This window comes from Petromyzon marinus, chromosome 23, assembly GCF_048934315.1.
Source record: "Petromyzon marinus isolate PM22_M1 ecotype Great Lakes invasive population chromosome 23, UKy_Petmar_22M1.pri1.0, whole genome shotgun sequence".
NCBI lineage: Eukaryota > Metazoa > Chordata > Hyperoartia > Petromyzontiformes > Petromyzontidae > Petromyzon > Petromyzon marinus.
Window position 1 is genome coordinate 12,742,967 of NC_133689.1, and position 12,034 is coordinate 12,755,000.

A 12,034-nucleotide genomic window follows, 5' to 3' on the forward strand; every position below is an offset into this window, starting at 1 on the left:
TGCGGCGGAGGGACACCGAACAGCAGATCTGTAGGCAGGCGAGACTCGCGACCAAACATCATTAGGAACGGGGTCTGTCCCGTGGAGGTGTGTACTGTGGTGGCGTAGGCGAACAGCGCATAGGGGAGGTGTTCGTCCCAGTCCCGTTGATTCGTGGCTGCCATGCGTTTAAGTTTCCCCGCTAGGGTCTGGTTCATTCTCTGTACCATCCCATTTGCCTGGGGGTGATACGCCGTAGTTCGGTCCTTCTGGATCCCGAACTCCCGGCACAGTGCCTGGAATAGTTCTGCCTCGAACTCACTACCCTGGTCAGTAATGACCCGTTCGGGGATCCTGTGCTTCAGTACGTAGTGTTCCAAGAACGCTCGGGCCACTATGAGGGCTGTCTTATCAGGGATGGCTACCGCTACGGGATAGCGTGTGAAGTATTCCACCGCTACAAGAATATATCGGTTGCCCCGGTGGGATCGCGGGAATGGCCCCTGCAGGTCGATCCCGACCAACTGGTTCGTCCGGCTGACGCGGAACGGCCTCAGGGGTACCTGGTATCGCGCCGGTTTTGGCCCGCATTGCTGACACGCGCGGCAGCCCTGCACCCAGACGGCCACGTCTTGTGCCAACTTGGGCCAGAGATACTGGCGGCGCAGGGTTTCACGAGTGCGCCGTTCTCCGTCATGGCCCCCGAGCGGGTGGTCGTGCACTAATCTCAGCAGCTGGGGTCGCATCTGGGCGGGGACGCAGATGCACCCCGGCTGGCCGGCTTCGGTTAGCTCCCGTACCACCCCGTTCTGCACACACAATCGGGCATACAAACCACTCCAGGGCCCTGGTAGGGTGTCCTCTTTCTCCCGTAGGGCCGCCTCTACCGCCGCTAGATCTGGATCCCGCAGCTGGATCCGCCTCAGCTGCTCGTCGTCCAGGCTCGGGAAGGCACAGCCGACGTCCTCCTGGATCCGATCGAGAAAGGTTGAGCGACCCGTCGGGCCCCCTGGTGAGGGCTCCGTGTCCGCCGAGTGGTCCTCCGGGCCCCTGGTTCCTCCTACCGGGGTCTCTGTGGCACATACTGCACTGTCTCTCACCGGGGGAGGGTTAGTCTCGGTGCGCCCCTGGGGGTCCACCACCTGCCGGCAACGGCCCCCCGTGAAGCACGGGCAAGCCTCCTCCGCCCTTGTCTCGGTGCCCACCGCGGGCCGCCTCGACAGGGCGTCCGCGTTTGCGTGCGTGTGCCCAGCTTGGTACTCTATTTGCAGGTTGTACTCCTGCAGCTGCGCCAACCACCGGGCCATCTGCCCCCGCGGTTCCTTGAATGTAAGGAGAAACTGCAGGGCATAATGGTCAGTGCGTACCCGACATTTCCTGCCGTACAAATACGGTCGGAACTGTTTACACGCGAAGACCACGGCATACAGTTCTTGACGGGTCACGCAATAATTCAGCTCAGCCCCACTCAGGGTTCGACTGGCATATGCGATGACCCGCTCCGTCCCCCCCTGCACCTGTGACAGCACCGCGCCCAGCCCGCTGCTGCAGGCATCGGTGTCTAAGATAAAATCCGTGGTGAAATCGGGGAAAGCGAGGGTAGGGGTGTGGGTGAGGTGGTCTTTGAGGGTGGTGAAGGCCGTTTGGCAGGCCTTCGTCCATCGATAGGGGTTCTTAGGGGAGGTGAGTTGGGTGAGGGGGCGTGCAATCTCGCTGAATCCCTTTACAAATCGACGATAATAGGTGGCGAGTCCCAAGAATGACCTGATCTCTGTTAGATTCCTGGGCCGTGGCCATTCCACCACGGTGCGCACCTTTTCCGGATCGGTGCGCACCCCCGCCTCGCTGACTCGGTGTCCGAGGTACCCTACCTCTCGCTGCGCAATGTAGCACTTACACGGCTTGAGCTTGAGATGGGCGGCTCGTAGTCGCTGGAACACCTCTTGCAACCTGGACCAGTGCTCGGACAGAGATCTGCTGAACACTATCACGTCGTCCAGGTAAATCAGGCACTGTTCCCACTGTAAGCCCCGCATTACCAACTCCATCAACCGCTGGAACGTCGTGGGCGCGTTAGTGAGTCCGAACGGCAGCACTCGAAACTCGAACAGCCCCATCGGGGTGGTGAACGCAGTTTTCGGCCGATCCTCCTCCGCCATCTCCACCTGCCAGTACCCGGACGCCAGATCGAGGGTGGAAAAGTACTGTGCTATTGCGAGGCTGTCAGAGGTGTCGTCGATGCACGGTAAGGGGAAGGCGTCGCCGAGGGTGACGGCGTTCAATTTTCGGTAATCAACGCAGAATCGGGTCGACCCGTCTTTTTTCGTCACTAGTACCACTGGGGCAGACCAGGGGCTCGTCGAGGGCTGAATTATGTTATCGCGTAGCATGTCCGCGACTGCCTCCTTGATCTGGGCCCGTTCGGGCGCGCCCACCCGGTATGCGGGGAGTTTGATCGGTCGGGCTGCACCTGTGTCAATTTGGTGCTTAACAAGGTCTGTTCGGCCTACATCTGAATCGTGCTCACTGAACACGTCGGCGTACTCCCGTAACAACCCGCGAAGCTGATCGGCCTCCCCCCTAGGTAAATCTGCCCAAGGCACATGTAACGCATCATGTAGGGGAGCGATCTCGGCCCGGGGGGTTGGGCCGACCCGCCAGGCCAGATCCTGGTTGTCCCCGGAGTGGCCAGGGTCTTCTGCCCAGAGTGCAAACACCGAGTCGTTAGAGTGGTGCTCATGCAGGGGGTGTATGGTGGCTACTGCGGTGCGTCGTCGTAGCATCGCCGGGGTACTGTGTGGGTTAAACACCCGCATGAACAGTCGGCCCCCATCTGCGTTTACCAGCGTGGCTGACCCTACGAGTTGGCAGTCCGTACCGGACTGCCAACTCTGGGTGAGGAGTTAGCATTACCTCGCCCGATGGTCGGTGTGCGGGGTCGGCGGAGGGGGTTGCCACTGGCACCAGCATCTCGGCGAGTGGCCCGATGGTGACGGCCGATACCAGCGTAGCGGCTACGGGTGTGAAGCGAGGGCGATTCGGCTCGGGTCCCAGGAACGGGATCCACTCCCCGCTGCCCTCCGCGGTGGCACATCGCTGGCGGGGCTGCACGCTGAGCCCCAGCTTTTCCAGGAGGTCCATACCTGCAATACACTCGTGGCATAACACACTCGAGACGTAGAATTTCTGGGTGCACACCTGGTTTCCGAGACGGACCTCGAGGGAGATCCTTCCCAGCAACCCCATCCCGGCTCTGCTCGCTGTGTGCAGCGCGCGATCCGGGGCCTGCAGGCGGCTCACGTCAACCCCGAGCACGCTGCAGTGTGCGGCGCTCACGAGCGAGGCTACGGCCCCCGTGTCCAGTAGGATCCGGGTGCGCTGTCCGTTCACCTGTCCTTCCACCAGCGACGTGGCCCCCGTGATTCCTGCTACCAGCTCCCGCAGCCAGTCGCCCGTCCTCACCGCGTCCTTGGGTGTTGTGATTGGAACCTGTGTGGGGGTCACTCGCTCACCATTATTATTATCGCCGTTTTGTTTCGGGACCTCATTGATTGCACCCCTAGGTGGTCCATTCTCTAGGGGGCGTTGGCGTTTTAACCCTGGTGCCTTTCTAGCGCGGGCGATCTGGGGACAGTCCCTCACCAGATGCCCTCGCTGGTCGCACAGGTAACATGCTCGGAGAAGGGCGGCAGCCCCGTAGGAGCCTCCCTGCCCACTCCCTCTTTCCCCTCCCGTACGCCGCTGCCCAGACTCCGCCTCTAGTCGGGCTACCCTCCCGGCCAGCCATCCCACCTCGGTCTGAACCGTCTCCACTGTAGTCTGCAGCGCAGTCATATGTGCCCGTACTTGGGTTACCTTGTTGTCCACTTGGGTTATTCTTTCACCTACTTGGGTTACCTTGTTGTCGATCCCCCCGATGCCCGTCTGTATCCCCGCTACCCATCCTGGGGTTGTCTCGCGGGATGCCGGAGGCTCCCTTTCCCGATCCCTTACCGTCGTGGCGAGCTCCTGTTCCTCCTCTTCTTCCTCGGTGGACAGACTTGCGATGGTGCGCTCCCGTCCCAGTCCTCGGAGCTGTGTGCGTTCGCTAGAAATTCTTTCACATTTGCGCGCGCGCTTGACAAGGGTGTTAAAGGGGAGGCGCGTACAGTTCATGTCTGGCTGCCACCACGCCGTGCGCGTTAAGTATCGCTGGATTTTTTCTGCGGCCAGCTCCTCAATCACTTCCGTTGTGTACCCCGGGCGTGCGATCTTTGTTAGCTCGCGCACATCCTCGGCATAATCGCGCAGGTCCTCGCCGGGTTGGCGACGACGTGCCTCTAAGGCCGCTTTTGCCTCCTCCTCATCGCGCGTACCGAAACGCAGATCAAGTCGGCGCATCAGCTCCTCTAGCTGTGTCTGCGCGCTAGCGGGTAGGGCTTCCACAAAATCAGCTGCCCGCCCATCCAGATTCATATTAAGTTGACGTAACGCCTGTGCGTCCGTCCACCCATTAATTTCCTTAGCCCCTAGGACGTTGCGGGCAAATGCTTTCCACGATGGTGTACCCCGGCCGGTGAATATATGTCTTATTTTCGCGTGGGGAAACGCGGGGGTTCGTACCGCTTCTGACGCCAATCTGTGGGGGCTACCGTCCCCCGCCATCACTGAATTGTCGGGGCCGCTGCCCACCGACTCCCCCGTTCCACTCACACCGCTACCCCCCGGCTGCTCTGTCAGGTCCAGACTAACGACCCCTAACGTCTCGCCCCCCTGTACCTCTGCCTGGGATGTCGACCGCGTTTGCATAGTTTAATTAGCGGCTCGTACGCTTCGCGCTTGCGATGTATTACACTGTGCAAAGGCGGGGTGGGGCTGTAAGCGCACTCGCCAGTAAATCTCCGTCCCGCCCGTAAACAAACAGGCGCGGCGCGTGTTTCCCTCCCATCCGCGCTCCACGTGTGCCGACAATAACAAACACGCCCCTACCCTCTGCCCGTAAACAGACCAATCGCACACGAAGGGGTTGGAGCCGGGGGACGGGCGGGCGGGGTTTCTGCCGTGCGCGCACCGCTGATTGGGGACGCTCGCTTGGCTCTGAGTTAAAGGTCCCGCTCAAACAGTCGCGCGAATACGCGCGCGCTCGGCGCTCTAACTCGCTATCTCGCGACCAGACACATGTGCGGGTGCGTGACCGCGGCACCGCCACCCAGGTACGCGATCGCTAAGCACTATGGTGGGCAATCGTGCGGGCACGTAAACACCCCACGCTTCATCTCGAGGTGCACAGCCGCGCATACACGTAGACACCCAGCGCACACTGCCCTCCACTTCACACTCCCAAAAGACCACGCAACACAGTTTTTTCCCCCCACTAGCGAATTTTATTTACCTGTGATGGTATGGTCAGTGGACGCTAATCTATCCCTCGGAGGTCTACGAGTCGATTTCCCCTACCGCTCGCCCCGCTCTCTATCATGGATGTAAAACGGCTGAACTTACGCCTCTCTCACTCGTACTTACTTCTCCCCGATGTACTGACCGCTGTGAGGGAATGAGGCGACGAGCCTGCCGATGCTGGAGTACGTCTCACGGACGTCTCGGATGGCTGACTCTCCTGCTTCCGGGACCGCGATGATCTTGAACCAGAAGAACCCCCCTGCTACCCCAATCCCCCTCCTTTTATCCTACCTACAACAAAGGAATTTTTGCTCTTTCTGACCCCTGGCCTCCCGTCCAATCAGGGGCTCGGATTCTCCCGCCCTTTCGATGCCCGGATCCCAGCTCAGGTGACGTCGCCGCAGTGATCTCACCGACGTCCGCTCTCTGTTCTCCCGCTACCAGTCCACTGACCCGTGCATGTGTGAGGCTCCACTCGCGGTGGTTCGATGGCCCTTGCCGCGACCATGCAACTTTAATATCAGGTCGCGGCGCCGCAGTGCATGTCAGCTACAGGGGGGAGGATCGCCCAATTTCCCGGCCGCAGGAAACCATGAAGTTCGATCCCACTAGGGACTTCTGGACAAAAACCTATCAGCCGGGTGACCTCCCCTCCTGGCTCTCCGTGGGGCGTGTGTACGTTCGTGTGGGGGGGGGTGGGGGGGGTGGTGAGGGTGCTCAGCGTCGGCGTCGACATCCCCCGGTGGCGGCTTTGCGGCGGTGGGCACGACCTCGGCAGAGTGGCCCTGCTGCAGCGGCCTCACGACTGTGCAGGGGCCAAAACGCGGACGTCTGAGAAGGCACCGGCTCCGGGAGAGTGGCGGGAAATCCGCGGCATAGGTGATGGCGCCGCGGTAGTGGGCGCGGTTCCGCTGGAGCGGCTCCGCTGCGGCGGCACCACAGTAGCCTCAGCCGGTCGGTGCGCCCTGTTTTGTCTTGTTTTGTCTGTCAATTCAGTGTTTTGCCAAGATTTTCGGAGTTCTCTAACAAGAGACGAACTTTTAAATATCAGGGAAACAACTCCTGTGGATTTAATTCCTACTTTTCTGCTTCCAGCGGCAGAATTAGTAGGCATTCTAGTCAATGCCACGCTAGGCTTTGCTCAAGCAGCGAAACGCCGCCCAAGGGGTAAACGGTCAGGGGCTCTAGTACGGCTACGCAGACGCGGGATCCGAACAGTGCTTCCGAGCTTTTTCCTCTCCAACGTACGTTCACTGTACAACAAAATGGATGAACTTCAGCTACTGATGGTAAAAAACAAAGACTTTTTTTCAGCTTCTGTTTTGTGCTTCACGGAAACATGGCTGTGTGATTTGATTCCGGACACTTCGCTACAACTAGCAGGATTCCATCTTGTAAGATCGGATCGTGACATAGCACTCTCCGGCAAGACGAAAGGCGGTGGTATTCGTTTTTACATTAACAGTGGCTGGTGTGTAGATGTCACAGTGATTCTGCAACATTGTTCTCCACTTCTTGAATCAATTTTTATAACCTGTAAACCGTTTTACTCGCCTCGCGAGTTCGCGTTGCTCGTTTTGGTCGGAGTTTATTTGCCGCCTTGTCCTCAGGTTTAAGAGGCCCAACGCATGCTCGCCGATCAGATTCTGAGTGTGGAGCGAGCAAATCCAGATTCGTTGGTTATCGTACTTGGCGACTTTAACAAAGGTAATCTCAGCCACGAACTCCCAAATGCATACAATTCATTAAATGCGCAACCAGAGAAAGGAACACTCTGGATCACTGCTACACTACAGTCAGTAGAGCCTACCACGCCGTCCCCCGAGCAGCACTAGGACATTCTGACCATGCCATGGTCCACCTGATTCCTGCATACAGGCAGAAACTAAAACTCTGTTAACCTGCTGTGAGGACATCTAAACAGTGGACCAGTGAGGCTGTGGAAGATTTGCGGGCGTGCTTAGACTGTACTGACTGGGATATGTTCACGACTGCTACCAATAGTCTGGATGAACTCACAGAGGCTGTGACGTCCTACATCAGCTTCTGTGAGGACTGCTGTATCCCAACACGTACCAGGGTGAACTTTAACAACAATAAGCCCTGGTTCTCAGCAAAGCTCAGAAGGTTGAGGTTGGAGAAGGAGGAAGCGTTTAGGAGTGGGGATAGAGACAGATTAAAGGAGTCGAAGAACAGGTTTAGCAAAGCGGTGAGAGAGGCTAAACGACTGTACTCAGAGAGACTAAAACACCAGTTCTCTACTAACGACGCCAGTTCTGTCTGGAGAGGGCTCAGGCAGATCACCAACTACAAACCCAGAGCCCCCCACACCACTAACGACTCCCGGCTAGCCAACGACCTGAACGAGTTCTACTGTAGATTTGAAAGACAATTGGACTGTCCTGAACCACCCCTTCCCACCCAAGACGCCCCACCCCCCACCCATACTACAGAGACGATTCTCTCCTTTCAGGAGGGAGAAGTTAATAGACTTTTCAAGACGCAGAATCCACGCAAAGCAGCCGGGTCGGACTCTGTCTCTCCAGCCACCCTCAGGCACTGCGCTGACCAGCTGTCTCCGGTGTTCAGCAACATCTTTAACACCTCCCTGGAGACATGCCATGTACCAGCCTGTCTCAAGTCCGCCACCATCATCCCTGTGCCCAAAAAGCTAAGGCCAACAGGACTAAATGATTACAGACCGGTCGCCCTTACATCTGTGGTAATGAAGTCGTTTGAGCGCCTGGTCCTGGCACACCTCAAAGCCATCACAGACCCTCTCCTGGACCCCTTTCAGTTTGCCTACAGAGCCAACAGGTCTGTGGATGACGCAGTTGACATGGCCCTCCACTTCACCCTACAGCTTCTGGACGCCCCAGCATCCTATGCCAGGATCCAGTTTGTGGACTTCAGCTATGCCTTCAACACCATCATCCCTGCCCTGCTTCAGGACAAGCTCTTCCAGCTGAACATGCCCTACACCACCTGTAAATGGATCAGACTTCCTGTCTGACAGGAAGCAGTGCGTTAAGCTGGGAACACAAATCTCTGACTCCAGGTCCATCAGCACTGGAACTCCTCAGGGCTGCGTCCTTTCCCCACTGCTCTTCTCCCTGTATACCAACAGCTGCACCTCCAATCATCTGTCCGTCAAACTCTTGAAGTTTGCGGACGACACCACCCTCATTGGGCTGATCTCTGGTGGGGATGAGTCTGACTATAGGTGGGAAGCTGACAACCTGGTGACCTGGTGTAGCCAGAACAACTTAGAGCTAAATGCTCTAAAGACAGTTGAGATGGTTGTGGACTTCAGGAAGAATACAGCCCCCCTCACCCCCATCACCCTGTTAGACTCCCCAGTCAAAATTGTAGAGTCCTTCCGCTTCCTGGGCACTATTCTCTCCCAGGACCTCAAGTGGGAACTGAACATCAGCTCCCTCACCAAGAGAGCTCAACAGAGGATGTACTTTCTACCGCAGCTGAAGAAATTCAACCTGCCAAAGACAATGATGGTGCAATTCTATACAGCGATCATTGAATCCATCCTCACCTCCTCCATAACCGTCTGGTACGCTTCTGCCACTGCCAAGGACAAGAGCAGACTGCAGCGTATCATCCACACTGCTGAGAAGGTAATTGCCTGCAATCTACCAACCCTCGAGGACCTGCACACGACAAGGACCATGAGGCGAGCGAGGAAGATTATGGCCGATTCCTCCCACCCTGGACACTCTCTGTTTCAGCTACTCCCCTCCGGCAGAAGGCTTCGGTCCATCAGGACCAAAACCTCACGCCATAAAAACAGTTTCTTCCCATCTGCTGCTGGCCTGTTAAACAAGGCCAAGGGCTTACACTGATTTTAACATTTTATCTACATAATGACACCTTGCCGATATTAACTATGTTAACCTATTTGTATTTTTTTAATTATATCTTAAAGCTATTTTATATTCGATATTTATTCAATTTTATATACTTCAGCCCCTTGGTGTTAGTTAGACTTTTAACCCTTATTATTATAGTAAGACTTGTTTAAAACTTATTTAAGATTTTAGATTCCTATATGTTGAATGTATGCACCATCCTGCCAAAGTAAATTCCGTGTCGGTGTGAACTTTCATGGCGAATAAAACCCTTTCTGATTCTGATTCTGAGACTTGACGATAACTGCTACCAGCAGGGGTGTCAAGATCGTGAAGGAGGTGACTGGGAACTTGGAGGCGTTCGCTCTTCAGCAACAATGGAGGGCAGAGAGGCGACGCTCACAACAACGCACGGAGCGCCGCGTGGATAAAACGCAGACAATTGGCCCAATCACGTGACCTCGAAGTGCACCAAGCCTGGCACAAGCGTGGTGGTAATGTCACCTCTTTTTGCGCATATGAAGTTTGAATGATCACCATCTGTTCTTCAGAGACTGAGTAAGTAAGTACCTGGTGCGGTGTGTAACCACTGGGCCACCGTTCCACTCACACATTCATACAAATCTGGCATCACAGGCACCAGAATGTAAGACGCACTCTAGATGGGTGGTGTGTCACATGGTGGGGAGATGGTTGGGTAGGTGTGTGTGAGTGTCGTGCTGCGCTATGAACCCGGCGACCGCGTTCGATTCTCACGGTCAACACCTGTGAAGATTATTTAATCGGTGCTAGGCCTCGCATAGGTCGACTCAGCCTCAAATGAGTACGTGGTGTTTTCTGTAAATATCGACACTTTTTACACATCGTTACTGGGAGACAAAGGGGGTTGGGCGTGGTGCTACCCACCTACCCCTACTGGACCGTGCCGGTATTCATAGGTGCTCGCTAACAGTACCTACCCAAACATTCTGTTGAGGCTACACGGGGGATCTTTGTCTTTGTTTGTCAGTGTGGGAAGCAGTGGTGCAACGGTTGGCGCGCAACGATCCCGGCGATCCGAGATCGCTCATTGGTCAGTGGAGTCGTGACGTTGCACTAAGGGAGCGCGCTGATTGGTCAGCAGTGTGCACTGGGCTCGATGGCTGGAGATGTGGATTGTATCATTGCAGAATGGCGCGTCACGGTCATGTGGCGATGAGCTGCTTTGGTGTCCTGAAGCGATGCTGCTTCCTCAAGCAAATTGAGTGAAGCTGCCTGGAATCAATGTATCATTGTAATGAATACGGTACTATATTTGGCACATTCAACATTATGATGAAATTAGGAGGCGCAACAAATAATGAAAGTGTGAGGTTCCTCAATAATCTGGATTTTGATTAAATAAATATGTATTGTACTTTGTCACTGGAGATTTCCCACGTCAGTCCTTTGTTGAAAATGTTTAAATATGTTTGACTTACAAAATGTGACATGCATTTGTAGGGGATGTCCGAGCCATCCTCACACACTCGCACCACACAGACACACAATCTCCGCACTCAACATCGCACACACCAATCACACGCAAAGGAATACACGAGAAAGGGGTCAAGGGTTAAAGGACGCTGACGTCACACGCACGCGGCGTGCTCGACAGAGACGTGGATTAGGAAGGGGGTGGAGTTGGAGGGTTTAAAGGGGGCGCGGTGAGACGCGTGTTCGGGGTTGGTTTGAGGAACGAGTGTGGCTGTGGTTTGAAGAATAAAGAAGTGCTTTACCAGTCTCCGACTCCTCTTCGCATTCAACATCAAAGCAATACACTGTAATTATTCTGTTTGGTTACGAATCATTAATTTAAACGCAGCAGCCTTTGGTTCACTTTTTGCACTAAGTGGGTGGCTCTGAAAAGAGCCTTTGTGGTGGAGTGAATCGCGCGTCGCCCGAGCGGATTCACTTCTTTGACTTCGTAGCATTGGACTTGGCCGGACTCTTCAGCACCTTCTTGGTCTCGACAGCTAACTTCAACTTATTGGGACTCTTGGACGCCTTGGCAGCTTTTTTGCTTCCATGGGAGAGTTCCAGGAAAGCAAAGAAGCAGCGGAAGTGGGGTCGAAGGTGATGGTTCGGGGTGAGGCGGATAGTGATGGTGCAGGTTCAGGCGGATAGTGATGGTGGGTTTGGGTGGATAGTGAAAGTAGGGGGTGGGGTGGAGGATGATGGGGTGGGGTGGAGGATGATGGGGTGGGGTGGAGTGGAGGGTGGTGTGGCGGTGTGGTGTGTAGGGTGGTGGAGTGGAGGGTGGTGTGGTGGGGTGGTGGGGTTTGTGGGGTGAAGGGTGATGTGGCGGTGTGGTGTGGTGGGGTGAAGGGTGGTGTGGTGGGGTGGAGGGTGGTGTGGTGGAGGGTGGTGTGGTGGGGTGGAGGGTGGTGTGGTGGAGGGTGGTGTGGTGGGGTGGAGGGTGGTGTGGTGGGGTGGAGGGTGGTGTGGTGGGGTGGAGGGTGGTATGGTGGGGTGGAGGGTGGGGTGGAGGGTGGTGTGGCGGGGTGGGGTGGAGGGTGGTGTGGCGTGGTGGAGTGGAGGGTAGTGTGGTGGGGTGGACAGGTGCACTCACTGCATGAGTCGAAGTGTAAAAAGCGAGCCATCCAGATCCAAATATACAAAAGCCTACAACACCTGGTATTCCCAGGCAGTCTACCATCCAAGTACTAACCAGACTCGACCATGCTTAGCTTCCGAGATCAGACGAGATCGGGCGCATTCAGGGTGATATGGTCGTAGGCCATGCTTGGAAAGACCTGTCGCACATTCAGATGTATGAAACAATCAACATTCAA

General features: G+C 56.0%; 1 non-coding gene across 1 annotated transcript; it reads right to left on the reverse strand.

Annotated features, from left to right (window-relative positions):
• Nucleotides 1-11,861: 11,861 nt before the first annotated feature.
• LOC116945344 (5S ribosomal RNA) lies at nt 11,862-11,980 on the reverse strand. Its single transcript, XR_004403256.1, has one exon. It is a non-coding gene; the product is annotated as a 5S ribosomal RNA (ribosomal RNA).
• Between the last annotated feature and the right edge of the window lie 54 nt (nt 11,981-12,034).